The following is a 23,312-nucleotide window of genomic DNA, read 5'->3' on the forward strand; positions in this document are numbered from 1 at the left end:
TTTTCCGTAAACCTCATCATTTGAATGATATTGAAGATTTAAATTTGATGATTTTTAGACAAATTTCATTTTTGTTTATGAGTTTTATAACTCGACAATAAATGACTATTATAAGATGCGCAATACAAATTTTTGTAGGAAATTAACTGCTCTATAAAAATGGTGTCTTATGTTTTGGCGATTAAATTAAAAAAAGATATTCAGAAACAAAAATCAGTACACATGAAAGTTTGATGATGATGTATATAATATATTACAATAATAATGTAACAAAAATTAAATAATAATAATAAGTACAATATTAATAAAATATATAAATATATATAAAATATAATAAATAAATTATATTATAAAATAATTAAATTATAAAATAATATTATATATATATTTAATATTATAAAATATCATAATATTAAATATATACTATATATAATAATAATATAATATTATATATACAATATTATAAAATATTATTATATATATATATATTTATATTATATTATAATATCCTATTTTATTAATCATTTCTATAATAACGATTCCACAAAAAACAAAAAACATATAAACATAAAATACATGCACTCATGAATCTATTCCATCAACAAAACTTTGATAATAGATCCGCGATGACATTTTCCATCGCATCGACTTTCTCAACAATAACAACAACATCCACACAACAGATACAACAAGTACGATAAAAGTAGTGGTAAAAAAAAAACAAATAAAATAGTAAAAAAAAACCCACAGAAACAAGGATGGGTGTACACCTTTCTAGCAGCATACGTGTTGTGTCAAGAAAGGCGTTTTTAATGCGTGTTACCCGGGCAAACCGCAATCCGCTTTTGCGGCTAGAAACGTTGCTGCTATCCGCAGTTGACCACCACCGTTATCGTTGGTGGTGGTGGTGGTGGTGGTAACAACACCATCAGCTTTTCCCATACACCATCATCCTTTCCTACCTTGCTAACAACGCTCGGCAGTTTCCGGTAACGCGCTTTACTCCCGCAAACCAGTACTCACGTACTCACGCACGCACTTAAACACTCACGTAAGCACTCACGTACGTACATACGCACGCACGTACGCACGCCTGATTTCGAAATTGCAAAACATTTTCACGCTCTCGTGATTTCGACGCCACCGTGGGTACCCCCCTACCTCCCTTCTCACCGGGCTCACCTACCACCACCCACGTTCCACTCTCTACCTCGCCCACAAATTTTTTTTTTACTCCCTTTTTTCGTTCTCTCTCTCTCTCTCTCTCTCTCTCTCTCTCTCATTCTCATTCTCTCTTTTTTTCTCTGCTTGTCTCTCTGTTCCTATTTTTCTCTTTTGATGGTAGCAAAACCACCGTGGCATACGCGTTGTGTTTTCAAAGGCTTTTACAGAGAAAGAACGGACGCGTTCGTCCCGGTGCCGATAAGCTCGTCCACGCGTGCCACCGCTTATTAGCTAATTCGAACAAAAATATGTGTGTCGGCTTTTTGAATCAAACGAAATTTTTCTATTCGTACGTTTATGACGTACCTTCGACGATGGTTGTTACGTTGGTTATTTGGATTTGTTTTTTTTTCTTTCTTTCTTTTTTTGTCATTGCATCAGGGTGAGGTATGTGTAACGCAAACAAAATACTCGTGGCTATCGATGAAAATGACTTTTTTTTTTTTTCGTTCATGTTACCAATATACGATTTTATTTTGATAGGTTGTTACTCGAATAAATACATTTATTTTTTTTTTCGTCGATTTAATTTGATATCATCGATATTATTGTTCCGACAAATGTATTATTATTTATTGACGATCGTGAAAGAAATCATTTTTAAAAATTTGTCATATTAAAAGGGGCTGAAGGGGGCTTGGTAATTGTAATGTCAATATGGTTTGATAGATTTTAAATTAATAATTATGTAATATCGTTTGAGTATTATTTGAAGATAAATAAAAAAAAAACAACTTGCAAATTTATCGTATTATAATATTATATTAGTATTATATTAATTATAATATATTATTATTATTATTAGTACTGTAATGTATCATATACATTACATTATATATATATTAGTATTATTATTATTATATATTATTATTATATTAGTATTATATTAATTATAATATATTATAATTATTTGTTATATATTGTATATATATGTATATATATATATATATAAATTAGCATATATATAAATATTGATATAATTCAATATTAATAGTATATATGTAATAAATATAAATTTATATATATAATTATATACATAATATATATTAGGTCGTGTCATAAGTAACTTCCGATGCAGCGGCTATGTAGAATCTATTTTTCGTATTTACCTACTGTAAGTCACCGAAACAAACGGATTTTCAATATCACTATATAGATGAGGACTCAGTTAGTCTTCTGTCAAATTTTTTATGTAGTCAATGTTACATTTAACCGTTTTTTTTAACCTCTGAAATGGATGGTAAAAAATGCATATTCGATATGTAATGCTTTAGGAATTGAAACAAGGCAATAGCATTAAGGTGGTAACTGAAAAAATATGCAGCGTATACAATGCAGGACTGATAACTAATAGGGCAGTCAGAAATTGGTTTCTAAAATTTCGTTCTGGAGATACGATCTTAAAAGATGAACCGAGTGCAGAACGTATTTTCGACTTTGACAAACCTTTTAAAGGTAATATTGGAGCAAAATCCAATAGATACGTTCAACAGTTGCAAAGAGTGCAAAAAAAAACTCCATAAAAGGTGTCTTGTACTTATCAGTCGCAGAAACACCATTCTTTGTCTCATAAAAAACGGAAATTATTTATGACTCCACCAAATATAATAAAAATTATATATACAATATATATGCATATAATATTATTATATATATATTATATATTTATATTATATATAAAGGTGTCATTTATTTTAAGTTTAAAAATACTTTTTTTTTAAATAAAGTTTGCACGATATTATTGAATTGATTATAGTCTTTTACGAGACCAATCAATATTGATATATATATGCTATATTAGATTAATTATTTTATTTATATATAGTATATTTGAAAAATAAAGTTTAAATATATATATATCGATGGTAAATGGTTTTAGTCTCACAGAGCTATCTATCGAAACAAGCTCGTACTCATCGATTATATACGTTTCTCTATTTGGAAATTTCGACGTCGGCCGATCAAAGCAATCGTTTAGCAATGCGGTTGTCATTGGCACGCTTCCTACGTAAAGGCTAGAAACGATCGGTTGTTCTCGCTTATCGTATTTCCCCCTTTCACCCCCACGATACCGAAATTTATCGCATGCGATCTGTTCGAACGGAAAACAAAACGAATCGGGAAACGAAACGAAACAAAACAAAATGGAAAAAACAAAATGAAAATCCAAAACGCAACGAACGAAATGAACGAAACTAAACGAAACGAACGAGAAAGGAAACAAAACGAAACAAAACGAAAGGAAAGTAGCCAGGGTATAGCCTGAGGGTCTTAAAAAAAAAAATACGAAAAATATAAAAAAAAAAAAAGGAAAAAACAAGCAACCAAACCAAAAAAAGACAAAGAAAAAATTATATCCGGTCAATGATATTTTTTTTTGTCCGTAGCCTTTTGAGGAAAAATTCAAAACAAATCGTTCGGCCATTCGGTTATTCGTTAGTTAGTTCGAAAATGAAAGAAAGATCGGAGTCGAGTTGAATCGAGTTGAGTTGAGTCAAATGCCAACGAACGAGAGATGTTTGCCGACAATCGAGAGATCATTTTTCGAAATCACTGATTCGATCAATCTAGCATAAACGTTGACGTCCCGTAGAGAAAGAGAAAAAGTAAAAGAGAGTCCTTCAAAAACAATTTTACACGTGCCAAAGGATCGAACTTTGTAGAAAAAAAATAATGTATACTCTACTTGAATAAAATTATTCGTCCGATCGCACTTTATTTAATAAACGTTTGTACAAATTATCACAAATTATTCTTACTTTAAAAAGGAATAAAAAGGAAACAATTAAATTTTACGTAGAAATACGAAAAAAATTGGGACAATCGTTGTAATCTTGTAAAAAAAAATTCTTTTACGTTTTAAAGTGTATCCGACGATTTAAAAAAAAAAAAAAAGAAAATACTTAACTTCGACGATTAATAATCAATTAATTGAATAAATACGATAAAATTGATAATCCGTTAAGAATATGGGGCAGGTATAATCGTTTAACGTTGAATATTAGAAAGAAATAAAAAAAAGGAAAGAAAGATGAGGAAAAAAAGGAAAGAAATAAAGAAATAAGGAAAAAAAAAGTAGAAAAGAAAAAGATTGGTGAACAGCATTTGGCATATATATATATATAGTATATCCGTGGTCGTTTCGTCGTGTCGGTTAACACAGCGGGGGTACCGCGGACGCCTCGACGGACACATTGAGGGCGCCCGTTCGACTTGATAATCGCTTGCCATTCATACACTTTTCATTGGATTGCGATTGAGCATTAAGAAACCAGAAAGCCGGGGGCTACGGAACTGCCAATCCACACGGGTTTCGGAGCACGGGGCGCGAGTACGCGCGTATTAGCATTTGGAGGCATCATCTCGAGTGTAAACACTGCATGGGCACCGTGGATTTAGTCACAGTCTAGCGCAACGGGACGTCCCCGATATTATCGTCTTTCTCTCTCTTTCTCTCCCTTTACCTTCGACGTCTTCCATTTAGCGAACCTGCGCTACCATGACACACGAGTCACCATTAACGAGTTTCTCTCTGCTCTGCTCTGCTTTGCTCCAGATGTCCTAACGGAGATTGACCTCTTTTTTTTATTTTCTTCCTTTCTTCCTTTCTCTAGTTTCCTTTACCAGATTATTGCATTAAGTTGTTCGGAAAGTTCCTGCCACTTTTTTTTTCTTTATATAGTATATAGATGTGTGTATGTATAATGAAATTAAAATTGTATTAACAAGTATTACATGTACCATTGAAAATAGAACAGTTTTTTTTTTTATCAAGATGTATTTAAATGGGTTGTGTCTATAAGAGTAATGTGTATTACATTTTAATAAAATACCATACTCAATATTGGGTAGAAAAATAGTATTGGGTTGTCCGGAAAGTTAATGCCGATTTTCAATAGGTGGCATAAAGGTTTTTTACTGAAAAACCTGACAAGTTTTAGAGGGAGAAAATTTGTAAGTTACCCTTTAAGATGAAGGAAGGTTGTAGAACTGAGTGGCACTCATGTATAATGTAATAAATATATATCAAAAAATAAAACTTAAATGCTGTGTTTGAATCTTCCGTTAAAATCGTCACGAGCTTTCAGGACAACCAAATATATCAAATGTAACAACATTTAATAATTATTGTATTATTATTATTATAAATACGAAAGAAGGAACTATATTACAACAGATGTTGTTATTTGTTTTGCATAATTGCAACATGCACTTCAATCATTTTTATTAAAATATTATTTTACCAAAAACACCCATTCGTTCATATTTGTTACAATCTACAATATTTCATTCTGAATTCGTATTTTATTTTACTTTATCAACATTATACCATCTTATTTATATCGTCAATCAATTCTTCATAATAATTAGTAAAAATTTTTAAACTCGTAATTAAAGTAATAACAATTTGTTGATCTTTAAGTAAATTACGAATAAGGATAGTTAGAGATAGAAAAGTGATTTTGTCGTTGGTTCTTTAACCGCAGGATTTCACAGCTAAAGCTGACGAACCGGCGGCAAACGTTCGTGATCCCTTCTATCCGATCCAGGAGAAGCCGCGAGGCGTTAAATCCGTCGGGAAAGGTTCGTAACGGAGGCTGCATTCGAGTTAAGTCGGTCAGCTTGAACCAGACCAAGTGAGAAAGGATCACAATACCACTGTTGTTCGTGATCTCTTTCTATCTTTCTCTTTTCTTATGTATACCTTGTACATCCTTTCTATCTATGTATATACTCACAAGAATACATTCCTTTTCCTTTTTTTTTCTTTCATTTAAAATTAGTTGCGCGAATAATCCACGTTAGTTAATCTTTTTTTACGATTCGTCCAACAATAAAAGGAAGAGGAAAAAAGGACTCTTAAATTCTTCTTATGAATAAACCTTTTTTTTTCGGATTGGAAAGCAACCACAATAAGACATTTATATGTTCACTATGGTTAAATGTAAAATATTTGTCAAAATATCTTCAAATCACGCATCAAAGATATTCTATTTATGAAATGTTTTTTGTTTTTTTCCAATTTTATCATATTTTGTTCACAAATTATTTATTTATTTATCAATGAGATATTTTTACGTTGATTTATTTTCTTTTTTTAAGGAGATCGTTTTATTAATTACTATCACGTTTTTTGATCATTATTTGTCTTCGATTATTTCTTGGGATTACTTTTAACGATAGAATACATTATAAAAATACCCTTGGAATTAAAACAGATTATTATTAAATCAATGGATGATTATTATCGTATTTTTGCATACAATAATTGGTATAGTAGGCTACGTGAAATGGGGGTTCAAATGATTCGGAAAATTTTATTTATAATATTCAAGAGAAAGTCGATGGGCACAATATGATTTTAATTTATAATTAATTGAATAAATGAGTCTCGAATATTTTCATATAATGAGTAATAAAATGAGTGCATGATTTTTAGGTATGTTTTATTAACATTTATTATCCAAGTTTAAACCATTTACTTGACTTATGAATTATCGTATGTTATTATGTTCTTATCAGTATTATTTTAAAACAGTATGGCTATTGAGTGATTATTGAGTATAGAATTTTTAAAGGAACACTATATATAATTTTAATTATATTTACATTTATTTATTAATTTCAAAAGAGAACAATATATATATTGAGAAATAAAATATTACAAAATTTATATTTATATAATATTATATAATTAATTTTATTTGTTTTATTAAATAATTATAAATATATACTATAAGACATTAAAAATAATTATTATGCTAATAAACATTATTTTACTCTATTCTTTCTCTCTTTCTATCATCACTGTTCTCCCTCCGTTATACTTTCAAGGTAAACTCAACAAAGTTCGATGGTCTGCACAGAATTGAATTTCCCAAGTCCATCGAGGGGCAACTTTGACCTTTCTCGATCGATAAACTATCTGATTATAGTTTTAGTTAATGCTTAGATAAATTAATAAATTATCAAGAAAATATAAAACACTTATTTTAATCTATTTAAACAAATACCACATTCATAATTCATACGATTTAAAATATTTATATTTAGATTTTTCAATCATTTTTACTTTAAAATTAATCTCTTTTATTTCTCTTTATTAACTTTACTCTTCTTTCGTGAAAATCATGAGCGTGAATTTCAATAAAGTTTCAAATTACTAACTTGTCTTTCTTTAACCGTAGGTGTCCTGCCAAAGTTTATTCCGAGATCACGCCTACGAATTGCCCTTAAGTTATCGTAGTGACGTGCAACTTTATACTTACGATTATTCTACCACTCCTCTTTTATTTTTATCTTAAGATACTTCTTTATATTATATTATATTGATAAACGATATAAGAAAATTAATTATTATTATATTTTATGCATTATTTTAAGCTTTATTTTTGTTCTTTCATATTTCCATCAGAAGTTTCTCATTATTTAATAAAGTTACTCGAATATTATATCACAATTTAACAAACTAATATATATATTATTACTACTTTACTATATACTTACTATACTACTATAATATATTATACTACTATATAATAAGTATAATATACTATTCTACTATAATAATACTAATACTATACTACTATACTTATACTATACTATACTATACTAATATATATATTACTATTATTATTTACATTATTAGTATTTATAGCATAATATTTACAGTATTATATATACAACATTTATTTATATACTTAATAGTTTTTATTAACAAATTTATATACTTATAATTTATATATATACTATAGTATATATACATACTTAACAAACTTAACATACTTAACAAACCAAAATATATATATATATATATATATATATATATATATATATATATATATATATATATATATATATATTGTGGATAAATAAAATTGATCTACGCGACTAAAAAGAAATAGAAAAAAGGTAATAAAAAAAAGAATATAAAAAAGAAATAAATATTGTGATATGGATGAAAAGTTGTCTCGGTATCAAAGAACGTGAAAATATTCTTTCTTCGAGTTTTCTCACCGTCGAAAGCCATCTTTCGTTCGAGTAAGTATCGTTTCACTTACGTACACATATATGATGTATAAAAAATATATATATATATATGAATACATAGAAACACATTCTTTCTCTCTCTTTCTCTCTTTAGTCGAGAGACGAGACACCCCGGCCAGAAAAACCGCGAAAAAAGGCGTGAAGCATGAGGCAAAAAAAAACGAGAAAAATAAAGAAAAGGAAAAAAGAAAAGATAGCGAGAGACAGAAAGAAAGAAAGAGAGAAAAGTTGCAGAGTGATAGAGAGAGAGAAGAGGGGGTGGGGTGTGGGGTGGGGTAGAAAAGAGAGTAGCGCGACGTATAATCGCGTCAGGTCAGCGAGGCGTCAATGGCTGGGCTTATCACTTACACACGTTTAAAATACGAAGAAACCTATGTATAATATCTATACACACGTACACACATATACACACACATATATGTAGATACATACATGTAGAGACGTATATTATACTTGAGTGTATGAAAGCGTGTGCAGTGTTGGTAGCAGTTTGTCGGTGGGTGGATCTCGGCGTCCGTAGGAAAAGGAACCAAAGTGGTGGTGGGTTGCGGTGAGGAGGGGGAGGCTCGACCGACGGGACACGGAAGGGTGCTTTTATCATAGTAGAAAGAGAGAGAGAGAGAGGGCTACGTAGCCCCTTTTAGTGGCCACCGACACATCATTCTATCTCACTCACTCACTCACTCTAGTTTTCCTCTTTTCTCTTTATACACTATATATATATATATATGTGTAAATATATGTATATATATATTTTTCTTTCTCTCTTTCTCTCTTTCTCACTTACTCTTTCGGATTTCTACCCCTACGCCTGCCTCTCTGCCTGCCCGTTCATCCGTTTGCCGGTTCAAGGTGGCTGCGTTCATTAACGGAGAGGTTGCCGGCTGCTCCAGAGGAACCCCCTACTACTACTACTACTACTACTAATACTAATACTACTATTACTAACCTTCGTCCAGTATCAAGCAGGGTAGTTTAAATAATGATTTTGGTAAGCAATATCTTATGAAAATTCAAATCCAATAGAAATTTCAATAATTATTCGTTGAAAAATTGTCTGAAATAAATAACAATAACTTTTTTTTATTCTTTTTCCTTCAGTAGTAGATTAATTTTACAATACGCGATTGAATAATCCTCTCTTGATTGTAAGATAATTGCACCTGTAAGTTATAAGGAGTCAGAACGATTACCAAGGGATTATTGCAGAATGATAGATAGAATTGGACGAGCCACGTGCGTGTAAGTAACGACACGTTCAAAAAGAAAAAGAAAAAGGTAAAAAAAATAGAAAGAGAGCGAGAGTGAGTAGGGTGTCTCTCTTCTCGAAGCTTTTTCTTTCTAATTGGGACGAACTAGAGGATGCTGGGGACAAAATTGCGAGGATTAACCGTCGGGTCCGTGAACACGTGCACTTTAAACGCCCACTAATTGCTCCAACGAGCTGCCCAATGTCCTTCATTGCTAACGCTATGTCGTCCTTTTACACGCTTTAGTTTTTAGTATCGTGTCCTTTATATTAGGTAGAAGAATTTTTTTTCGTAATATTATATATTTTTTCTGTATTTTTTCTGTTAAAAATAAGACGAGAAAATGTCGGAGATCTGTTTGAAGAATCTTGTAAGAGAAAAAAAGACACGAAGAAAACCCGTAAGATAAATTGCATCAACTGAGGGTGGGGGGAGGGTTGATATAATATCACGCGAGACTTTTTTCTATGGTTAACGTAAGAGTGGCATTTAAAAGGAAAAATAAATAAAGAATGTGCGATACGATGAATTTATCTTTTCGAAACCAAAAACAGCGAGTAGTTGCAAAAAGAATGTGACACGTGATGATAACAAATTTTTTAATTTAATAAATTTTAAAGATCTGTAAAGGGATCTGATTTATATAATAGACAAACAAGATTAATTCATCTTCAGGAATTAAATAGATAAAGATAGAAAATGATAGAACAAAACTTTTCAACCCTCTTTCCACGTTTTGAATCTTACATTACACTTAACTATATCTACACTGTATAAATCAAAGTCGTACTTTCTATTCATCCTACGTTCAAATCAACTTGTTAAACAAAATACATATATATCTATTAGAAATAATTTAATAAAATAAATAATCATACTTATGATCTAATCATACTTATCTTTATATATAAAAATTCAGTGTCATGTTTTTGGTTTTCAATAAACTTCGAAATTACTGAACTAATAATACATTTTTATTTTTTTTATTTTGTGTGATTTTTTCCAACTAAGAATATAGAATAATTTTTATCGCGATTATTTTTTATTTTTTATTGCTAATTTAAGGATTTATTATTTAGAGGTTATGTAGGTCTAGGTTTTGTAGGTTTCAAACAGATGGCGTTGTATTACAATGCAATTATTTGGATATATTCACGTCATAAGTTTTTTTCAGATTTACATATGAAATAACAAACCTTACTTTTTATATTTGTTTTTCGTGTATTATTAATGTAAATTCGTATGAACACAAAATAAAAGAAAAAGAAAGTGAGAGAGAGAGAGAGAGAAAGAGAGAGAGAAAGAGAGTGAGAGAGAAAATGGTCTGGTAAGGGTAGACGGATGCCTTGAACGGATAAGCAGATATTAACCAAGTCGATGATAGGTATAAGGGCGTGATAGAAAGAGAGAGAGAGAGAGAGAGAGAGAGAGAGATAGAAATGGAAGTAACGCGTAGCAACCAGAAGGGGTTTGCTCGCGGCTTTCCTTTCCTTTCCTCTCCTCTCTTCTCCTCTCCTCTCTTAGAATCTCTCTTCGTAAGTTCTCTCTTCTCTAGTGTCGAGTCCTAACGTTTGGTAAGGTGCACCTCCTTAGCTGCCGTTCACACCGTCGGAAACGAGGAAGCCGGCTTCTCTTATCTCGAGTCTGCAAGACTGCCTCCGGTAATACCGTTCGTCGACTCTCTGGAACCCCCTTACGAGCGTGAACCCCGTGAAATATCGTTAAACGGTTGCCACCAAAACTCCTTCTCTCTTTCCTTCCTATTCTCTTTTCTCTTTCTTCTTCTTCTACTTCTACTTCTTCTTCTTCTTCTTCTTTCTTTAGATATATGTTTTATCCTTTCAACTTCTTACCCCTTTTCAAAATTCTCTTAGTAGATTCTTATTTATTATTATACTATTTCAAGTATTTTATTATCATCGATATGAATTTATTTGAATTAGATTTTCCATTTTTTTTATAACATAATTTTTTTATTTTCTTCGTTTTTCTTCCGACAGATTTATAAATTAATAATATTGTAAGAAATATAATTAAGTACTAAGAATCTTATTTATTTAGAATAAAATATTTACATTCAAATGAAATGAAATTATAAACGAGAACAAGATTATATAATTTATATAATATAATATATTATATAAAATATTATAATTATTATATATATATATATATATATATATATATATATATATATATATATATATATATATATATATATATTATATTTTTATAATATATTAGATAATACATTATAAATATTTATATATTACATAAATAATCGTATATATTATTATACAAAAATAGTCAAAAGGGATGGGATATAATCCTTTAAATATTATATATATCTAATTTATATAATATAATATATTATATTTTAATTATATATAATATATTATATACATTATATTTTTGTAATATATTATATATATAATCGTATATATTATTTTACCAACAAAATTAATAAATTAATAATTGTATGAGAAATATTATTCGTATTTTAAAAATCTTATTTATTTAGAATAATATATTTACATTAAAATGAAATGAGATTATAAACGAAAACAAGATTATATTATATACATAAATAATCGTATATATTATTATTACATAAATAGGGAGAAGGGATGGAATATAATCCTTTAAATATTAATGACAAAATGAATATATTATTTTAGTTTAGCTAAGATATAACGTAAGAAGAATAATCACGATAATTTCCTAACGTGTAGCAAGTTCAAGTAGATATTCTGTAAATGTGTGAGATAGTGGATGGGAAGGGGTTGGCCCGTTACCTAGGATCTAAATTTAGGCTGAAGGGAGAGGAATCTTTGCTTGTAGAAGATGGGGGATAGAAGAAGAAGAAGAAGAATAAGAAGAACAGAGAAAGAGCGAAGAGAAGAGAAAGAGAAAGAGAGAAAGAGAACGAGGAGGTTGACAACGAGGAAACGAAGGAGCTCGCTTCATTATACGCGACGCTCGCACGCTTCGTTTATCCCCGGAAGTCGTGCTTTAGGAAGGGTGTTTCTCCCTTTCTCTCTCTCTCTCTCTCTCTCTTTCTGAATGAGTAAGTGTGAATACCCTCGCAGGACATTATGAGAAAGAGAATGAGAAAGATAGGAAAGGAAGAAAATACGAAGAACAAGGAAGATGAGTAAATGAGAGAGTTAAAGAGAAAGAGAAGGAAAGAGAGAGGGAGAGAATGAGAAGGGTGACTTGAATTAATACAATCACGGGGGTGGCCCACCATCACCACCACTACCACCACTCGCAGCTTGCTTGCGTGGGTGAGGGGGTGAAAAGCAGCGCGAGAGATAACCACCCCTTTGCTTGTCATCGAAATTATACGCTGCCGACACTCGACCTCGTTTACGATTCCTCTCTCTTTCTCTCTCTCTCTCTCTCTCTCTCTCTGTTCTCTTCTTCCCTTTCTCTTCTCTTCTCTACTCTGCTCTACTCTTCCCTCTTTCCATCTCTTCGCAAAGTTCTACGTACGGCAAGATGCCAGATGAGTTTCGAAAGCAGGATTGGAAGCGCGGGGTAAATATGGCGGTACGTAACGAACTGTTGCCCGTTTCTGTTCTCGAAAGGGAGAGGAGTAAATTTTCGGTGTGGATAAGCGAGGAGTAACGCGATTAGGGAAGTAAAGATTTGCTTTTCTCGAAAACAACACTGTTTCCTCTATCCCATTCTCGTTTAAATATTATTATTTACATTTTAAACTAAATACATTACGTCGGATTGTTTCTACGATCAATATTTTAAACATTCATTTATACGATAAAACATTTATCATATTTAACAATAAGAAAATTCATTATTTTCATTAGTCCCGAAAAATAATATCTATGTATTTATTTTTGTAATATTTTATTTCCTTTTTTTACTTTTTGATCGAATTTGAAATGAATCTCAAACGTTTAGATATTAAACGTTTATTAGATTTAATAAAAAAATACGTGTATTGAATTTAATAACAAAAATTCAAGTTTAATAAAAACAATTAAAAACGTTTATTAGTTTTAATAAAAAAAAATCGAATTTAATAAAAAAAAATTAAATACTTGTATATTACATTTAATAAAAAAAAATCGGGGACCAAAAAGTAATCAAAATTGTGCTTTTCTAGCAAAAAACGCTTATTTATTTAAAATAAATGAAATTTTAAATGCTAATCAACAAAAAATATTTTCATCATTTTTTAACACTTTTTGCTTTACGTAAAGGCAATTGTTCAATTCCCTTTTAGAAAGTTCTTCGATTTTTTATTGACACAAACTAAATGTGAATATACTTATCGAAGAAATTTTGATTACTTTTCTGTACTCCTAATACATAAATACTGATAAAACGATTATTAAGCTTAATTACATATAAACGTTAATCGAAAATATAATTAGATTTATTTAAAATTATCTTCTTTTTTTTTTTAATTTAATCCAATAAATAATGGATATCGTTAAATAAGATTATTAAAATATATTCTAACAAGGATTCATTTCTGTCTCGACAAGACATTCTCTCTAAATCAATTTCTAAATTCATATTATATTCTATTTGTTATATTTATTATATATTTTCTTTTTTTTATCGATTCGAATCGACCTGCACGACGTACCTATTACTTGGGAAAAAAATATAAAAAGAAAATTCCAAAACAAAAAGGAAAAAAAAAAGAAAATTCGGAAATTGCGGTCCGACCGATAGAACGGGTACGGTGATAGGAATGGGTGGTTTAAAAAAAAGGGCAAGTGGGTGGTAGGAGGAAGAGAAGGAGGAGGTGAGGTATTAGAGGAAAAAGCAAAAGCTCTCGAGGGAAAACGGCGTTACGTACGGAAACGAAGACGTGGAATGGGCAAAGCGTGGAACCGGGTTACGGGGTTTTTTAATAAAATCAGACGATCGGCGAGGCGTGTCAAATGGAAATATGCACGTTCGGTCGAGGGATTTTGTAACGGCTGAAAGAGAAACGACTACGACGAACTACGAAGAGGAGATTGAGGAGGAGGAGGAGGAGGAGGAGGAGGAGGAGGAAGGGAGGGGCTGGGGAAGAAGAGGAGGTAAAGGAGAGGAGGCCTTCCCGTTTGTAAAACGGAGGGCGCGACTCGATAACGATGGAATTCATCCGTCCAAAGAGTGAGTGAGTGAATAAGTGAGAGAGAAGGAAAGACGATTTCGCACACAGTGGATGATGAGAAAAATTTTTTCCTTTATTCTTTCCACTCGCCTGAACCTGTATCGTAATCAAGGAAGCACGGGAGGTGGATTAGCGATTCGATATCTCGCTCGCTTCGAGATTTTTTTCCAGACGAGACGGCGGGCCGACCACGTCTCCGAGAAATATATATATGTATATATATATTTTTGTAACCCCCTCCACGGAGTTAGATTCTCACGACGTGCTCTTTTTCTTAATAAATAAATAAATGAAAATGAGAAAGAACAAAAAAATCAAATTAAAAATGATAACATTGAGGTGAACCAAAAAGTTCGTGAGTTTATTGTGTTTTTGTTACGGATAGTTCAATATTAATTAAAAACGTAATGAACTTTTGATACATCTTTATATAATGATGGTATTGGTGAGAAGAATTTTAATGTAATTCGTTGTATTTGATAAAAGAATAATTTGCGAGAAGAAAAATTGATATAAAAAAATAAAAAGGATAGAAATGATCTTTAATGAATGAATCGTAAGGATAAAGTATATTGAAAAAAAAGAAAAAAAATTAAGAAATATGAAATGAATTTATTAATACAATTAATAAATCGAGAAGAGAAGAATACGCACAACCCTCCCCAACAAATCTCCTCTTTCTCTCCCCCATCAAATCCGTTTTCATAAGAAAATAAAGAACAAAGATATCTAAACGTTTGAAAATTCGTAAAAGAAAAATGTGAAAGAGAGATGATCGCTTAGGTCGTTTCGCGGCTAAGTTTAGTTGATGGCGTGCACTCGAGGTCATTCTTTTTCCTGACGGTCGACGAAGGGGTACATGTGCGATTCCCTTCTACTATACGCGTCGTCCTTTGGCAAAGTGTGTCACGGTGAAACCGTGCGTAGTACAGGTTGTAGTCGATAAAGGTGACAAATGCGAAGTTATACATTGGACGTTCCGTTCGTGCCCGGAGACGGTGTCGAACGTTACACCGTACACTTATGGCCTGCCATTCGTTTTACGAGGCTTCTTATCGGTCCCCTGCCAGACCATAAACGCATCTCCCTTCTTCTATACGAACTAAACTGGTATCTTGCGACGCGTTTTCCTATCGTTTTACTTCACTCCCCTTCCCTCTCCCCCTCCATTGTAACTCTTGTTTCTTAACTCTTTTTTTTTTTTTATTTATTTTCAATTTTTTTTTTTTATCGAGTACTTCGAGATATTCCTATATATATGTATTTGTGTTTTTGCATGCATGGTTATAGAAAGAATAAAAATATTTAATTCTCTTTTTTTTTTAGTTTTATTTTATTATATTATGATGAGCGTGTGCATGCGTGTGAATAAAATTGAATAATTACTTTATTGCATGGACAAATATTTGAAAGAGACAAAAATAAATATTGTGAGTGATGTAAGTAATATTTGAATAATTAAATGCATGATTAAAATATGAAAGTTGAAGTTACGAATGTTAGATGCAATTGATATAATATATATTATTCAAAATGTTATTGCATTACATTGTGTTTAAATAATTAGATATATTTTATTTACTAATATTAAATATACAAAATCATTCAATTTGTATAAATAAATTATCAATCAAATAAGGAGATCCTAAAATAAATAAAAAAAGGATATTAGCGTAGACCGCAATTAGTATATCCTGAATAAGGTATGGTAACGGTTAATTTAACTTGATACAACATGGTATACCATTAATTCGTGCAACAGGCAATTCACATTAACGTCGTATTCTTGGCTTCTTCGTTTATCTTTGGCAATATATTCATACGTGAATCCAATCGAGTTTTCTTATCATTTTTTCCCTCCCTCTCTCATTTACTTTATTCAACATACAAACAAATAAAAAAAGAAAAAAGAAGAACAAAACGATAGAGAGAGAGAGAGAGAGAGCTAGAGCAGTCTGCCGTCTTGTTCAAAAAAGAAAAAAAAGGGAGGAAAAAAAGGGAGAGAGAGAGAGAGAGAGAGAGAGAAAGATAACGTGTAGTCTGTCGTCTTGTATATCTACCCTCGTACGGGTAGAAATTTTGCTACGGGGGTGATCTTGTGCGGGGGATGGCCAGCCCCGTCTCCGCTTTAAACCTGATTGGATGCAGAGTTATCTCGCGCTGCGTTACTTCCGGATGATTGGTCGCTGCGGTCGTCATGACTACCTCAACGCCGTTCTGCCGCCACCCACCCACGTGGGGCGTCCTGCCACCCCCGTATATCCCACACCACTATATATACCACCCCTCCTCTCAAACCGAGAACCCCCCGACATCGACGCCGCCAGTCGAGCCATCCCTTCGACGCCGTTTTCGTCCTCTTTCTCTTTCTCTTTTGCTTTTGCTTTATCTCTCTCTCTCTCTCTCTCTCTTATTCTCTTTCTCTTTTTCTCTCGTTCTCGCTTGAACAACACTCTCGGCCCTGACCATCGGGAGCTCCTACGATCACCGTTCGAAAAATCGCACCATCGATAATTCCCCCTTCAAGTACGTCGAAGTGTTCGTCGGGATATTTTGAAAAGAAGTTTATCCGTAGTTTATGATGTGACGTTTATTTATTTAGTTAGTAATTGTTATTAGTATTAATATTGTAGTATTATTTAAAGAATTTTTATTTAAATAGGATATATATTTTTTTTTGTATTGTGGAAAGAAGTTTATACGTAGTTTATCATGTGTCGTTTATTTATTTAGTTAGAAATCGTTATTATTATTATTATTATTATTATTATTATTATTATTATTATTATTATTATTATTATTATTATTATTATCAATATTATATTATTCATAGAATTTTTATTTAAATAGGATAATTTTTTTTGTTTTCTAAAAAGAAGTTTCTTTCCGTAGTTTTATATATCGTTTATTATTTACCGAGAAATTGTGTTTCATTTTTTAATATTATAATATATAGAATTTTTATTGCATGTAATATATTTTTGTATAACATTTCGTATAAATATCAATTAGTTAATTATGACACTGATACTTATTACATTTTAATATTCCGAGTATTCGCGTAAAAAGTACTATTCTTACAATTAAGTAAAAATAACGTAGAAAAAAAAATTTGTTAATAACAATATTTATTATTTCATGATTATACGATCATAATTGTTATAAAATGTAAGCATTTAATTCGAAGTAATAAAACTTCAACCAAAAATAATTTTGTTTAAAAAAGAAATCCATCTAATGATAAAAATAACCATATTACCATTTATATTTATTTAACGATTATTATCGTTTAATTAATTTAATTAAACAATTATGAAACAATATATAAATTCTATAATATTACATTATGAATAATAGTATATTATTACATTACACTTAAGTTCGTAAAAAAATTGGAGGATTTAGTCAAGTTTATGTTGAGGTTTGAAACTTTTCACACAGGGTTTGCTCGCAAAAGGTAGATTTGTGTATTGAGAGCAGGAGTCCGAGTGGAATCAATTAGAAGACATCGAAATTCCAATTGAAAACTTGAAAGTCGAGTTCTCTCTCTCTTTCTCTCTCTCTCTCTCTCTCTCTTTTTCTCTCTCACTCCCTCTGCAACGATTCCGTAGCAATGCGGTACGACTTTTATCGGTTTCGTTTGCACCCCCTTCATCCTCTCTCTCCTCCTTCCCCACCACCACCACTACCACCACCACCCCCTACCCTTAGTTCTCGGTTATTATCCCCGCGCGAAAACAAAGCGCTTTCAAATCCGCTTTTAACCCACCATCGCGTTGAAAGCGCGATAACGTTGTCGAACATGTTATTCGTCAGTGGTTCTCAATACTCCATAAATGTTCTAACCACGTGACGAATTGTTCATTTACTTTTAACAAAGATTTAAATACGTATCTTTTTTATGGTTTATGAGAGAAGGAAAAAACTCACACAAAATAATTACTTTTGACGAGATAATAAATTTAAAATAAACAAAAAAAATTAAAATATATGTGTATATATTATATGAAAAAAAGAAAGTTCAAATTACAAACAATTGTTCGTATATCGTAGATATTAAAATTCTAGAAAGCAACACGTAATCGTTTTAATTCAATAGCGAGCTCTTGAAAGCATGCGGAATGTAACGTAATCGTCGATTTTGTACGGGGGTTGTAGAGAAACTGACTCGTACCATGGAGCTTTACAGAATCCATTAACCTCCGTGTCTACTAGGACCCAGTGGCCTCTTCCGTAAGATAAATCGCGTTGGTATGCTAATACGTCTCTCAACCCGCGTGTCTTCCTGTTGCTGCCACACTTCATACATATATACATCCATATATATATATTACATATAATACATTTACTATAGCAAGCCGAATAACTATGAAACAACACGAGTTACTTCATCGTCGTATTTGTCGTTGTCGTTGTCGTTGTCGTTGTAGTTGGTTGTATTGTATACACGTGGCAATTTTGAAAAGTGCGCTCATGTTAGCAAGCGCATCCTCGTCGACTTTAATTTAACGCCGAGGCAGGAATTAAATGGTGCGAACGCGAACGACGAGAACGAACGAGGATTGTTTCTGTCCTGTATATCGTGTGTTGCCTGTATATTTTACCGTTGCAAAAAGGGAACAAGACCAACGCACCCTTTAGTAGTGTCTGTGCTTAACACGCGTACGTACTAAATGACTTTACTAATGATGAAAAGTATTATAACGCCGTTTCTATTTTTTATCGATACGACGATGATTTTTTACACGTCCGATCTTAAAACATTTCCAAAAAAAAAAAAAATAAACGAAGAGAAAATGTTATTATAAATTATATAAATACGTCGTAACAATAATTATTTTATTTTAATAAAAAATATTAAATTATTAAAAATATTTATATAAATATTAAAATATATTGGGTTGACAAGAAAGTAATTTCGGCTTACACCAATAAATAGCATTATGTTTGTTTCGTTATTCTTTTGTTAATGTTAGAATTTTGTAGTTATTTAATTTAAAGTTTGTTTGTTTGTTTATTTGTTTGTTTAGAAAGTTAATAAAATTTAGTTATTTAATTTAAAGTTCATTTTTTGTATAGAAACAATTGAGTTTTATTTCACACTACAAAACCGAAATTACTTTCTTGCCAACCCAATATATTTATATAAATATTAATGTATATTTATATAAATATTAAAATATATAATAATATTAAATAATGTAAAAAATAATATTAAAAATGATATTTAACAATTTGATTTTGTATCGTAAGTTGTGTTAGTCCTCGAAATCAGATCAACGAAAATGACACATACATACGTAAAAAATATTTTTTATTTGATTTATCATGTACTCGAAGTTAAAAAGAAAGACAAAATAAAAAACATAAATAAAGGAGAGAAACAAACGTAGAAAATTAATAGGTAGGAGGAAGGAGGAGGAATAGTAAACGTTTCGAATCGAGCGTTGAAAATGACGAGATGCCCTTATCCGGACAATAAATCTCAGAATCTCGACAAAGGGCCTTGCGATGGGCGTGACCCGTTACTATTCCATGTCAGTGGGTTTTCTATAGTATATATAGGTACCTCTTATTTTTCCTCGCTTCTCGTTTTAGATCGTGTGAGAAAGATAGACGATGAAGACGTCAACTTTTGTTCAATTCGTTTCGGCCTGCTGTCGAATGCCGCTTGCTCGTTGTCCTATTCGTTGCATTTATTTCCTTCTCTCTCTCTCTCTCTCTCTCTCTCTCTCTCTCTTTCTTACTTTCATTTTATATTTCGACATTTTAACGTATACACGTATTAACTTATAGATGATGATATATCGTGCATAGTATTGGTAGTACGAAAATTGGTCCGGGAACTTGTTTGCTAGGTCATGGTTCATTTTCTTTAGCGTCAATTCGTGGCGCGTGTTATGAGTCTAACCAACGACTATGATGACGTGCATTGTTAGAAATGATATCTCTCTTTATCTGGAGTATGTGTAAGAAAAATAGAGAGAGATAGATAGATAGATAGATAGTGAGAGAGAGAGAGAGAGAGATGGAACGAATTGGCCTTCATTGTACACGCTCTAACGAACACAGATCGATGGGCTAGATCCCAAGGATATTGTTTTCTACGATAATATTTTATATCATTATTTTGTGGGATAATATTGATATTTTATTAAATTAAAAATATCTATCTAATATTATCCACTCTTAGAGATATTATTTTGTAATTTTTATTTTCTATATATTGTTTTTTTATTTTTTTTATTTTATAGACGATAATAATTCTGAAAACGTGTTATGTAACGATAATTAATATTTAATTTAATTATTAGTAAATTCATATATAGATTAATTAATTACAAATAATTAATATATTATATCATTATTTTGTGAATAATATTAATACTTTATTTAAAAATATTTATCTATTATTATATATCCACTCTTAATGATATTATTTTGTAGTTTTTATTTTATTTTATTTTTTTTTAAATTATTTTATAGACGATAATAATTATTTTATATTTTGTATCTATAACGATAATAATTATTTAATTTAATTATTAGTTAATTCATATATAACCAGGGTAATTATTTTAAATCGTATAGTAAAATTAATTTTTTTTTTAAATGCTTTCTTAAAAAATATTAAAATTACCTACTTCGAGTAAAACCTACAATTTCTAGGAATTATACAATTTAATGTTCTAAATTCTAGGAGTTTATATAATTAATTGTTACGTATTATACAATATATTTACTTTTTTATACAATCTTTCATATTGTCTTTTTTTTAAAGGTGTTACTCGTTTATTCTCTAATTAATAATATTACAATAATTATTTTATACATATATCATTAACAATTCTAAGAATTATGCAATTAACATATGCATATTTCTTCCATAGGACCAACAAAACATTTATACATGTAAAAGAAATAAATTATCTAATTATAAAATATAATTTTTAAATTTCTTCAGGTATTTGAAATAAGACCAAATGTGAAAACACTTACGCAGTATATTGGACAAACCCCGAATCATCTTCCGAAGAAATACGAAGATCAATATGTTTACAAGAACGACAACGAGATTTTGAATAGAATAAAAACGACAGTATATTGGAATATAGATACAGGCTGAGGAGTAAAGAGGTATGTATGTATAAACAAAACATAAGATCGAGTAAACGTTGTTTTGATAAATTTAACCTCTACACACACCCCTTCTTTCCTTAGTCGTTAGTTTTCTTAACTTCTGACAAGACGTGTTTTCTTATTATAGGTATTATATACATTTTTCTAAAACATTTATATACAATCTTTTTTTTATTTAAACCATATTCATTTATTAAATACTAAAATATATTTTAATATAAATGGTAAATTTAAATTAATTGAAATTATTTATAATACTAAATAATTTTTCATATTGTCTTCTTTTTAATGATGTGTTCTAATTAATAATATTACTATAATTATTTTACTGTTAAATGTATTTTATGTTATATACGATTGTTGTATAATGAAAATGCATTAAAATATAATATGATATGCAAATTATATGCAAGAAATATATTAGAATTAGAAAACTATAAGAATAGAATACTAAAACTATAAAAATTAGAATACTTATACAGTGGATGCAGAAAATATTCGTACACCGATCAATTTGAAATAAAATGTTGTGAAATTGTAGTTTATTAACTACTTTTTTTATAAACAATGAATTTGTACATATTCTTCAAAGTTTCTACACAATAGATATAATGAAATAAAAAATAATATAAAACTATACAACATATATACAAATTTATATGTATATATAAAAATATGCAAAACATACGTAATATATAATATATGTAATTACTTATATAACAATTAGCAATATATTGATATAAATAATAATTAATAAAATAAATTGTTTCATTTATTTTTATAGATAACAATAAACCAATCAAACAACGATGGATTTCAAAGAGGACAAGGTACGTCAAACATATTTCGTACTTTTAAACTAAAATATAAGTTTATGTAGATTAATTTACAAATTAATCACTCTAATATTTTCTTAATAGTTTAAATTAAAATATTTTAGTATCTTGAATTTTTAACGTAAATATTAAAAGAAACGTACACACACAACAAGTTTATTCTACGCAAAAGAGAACGATTATTTTCGTGAAATATTAATCCTTCTTTTTTTTCTTGAAACTTCCGGGTAATCTTTCCTTCCTTCTATCTCGTGTTCATGAAAACACGCGAGCGTAAATACTATATAATTCCACGGAAGTAAGTGCGTGCAAAGAAAAAACGGAAAAAAGAAAAGAAAACAGGGAACGTAAATTTTCGACATGATTGGCGATTTCTTTGAGGGGGATATTCGATTGGTTGGTTACTTGCTTTCAATCTTTTGGCTTCGTATCTTCTTTCCATCATGGAAACAATCTTTGTCGGACGGTTTACCATATTTTGTAAATATTAATTTTTATTTTTATTATAATAATTTTATTATGGCTTTTTTTTTTTTTAGAGAAGTAGGAGAATTTATTATGGGTTTACGTTGACGAGTACGTTGATCGAATTTTTATAAGATTTTCACATATATGTATTAAATACATATATATATTTATTTAAATATTTCATAATTTTATAATAATATAATATTC

This window comes from Polistes dominula, unplaced genomic scaffold, assembly GCF_049000335.1.
Source record: "Polistes dominula isolate Pdom_NZ unplaced genomic scaffold, Pdom_raw_medaka contig_82, whole genome shotgun sequence".
Lineage (NCBI taxonomy): Eukaryota > Metazoa > Arthropoda > Insecta > Hymenoptera > Vespidae > Polistes > Polistes dominula.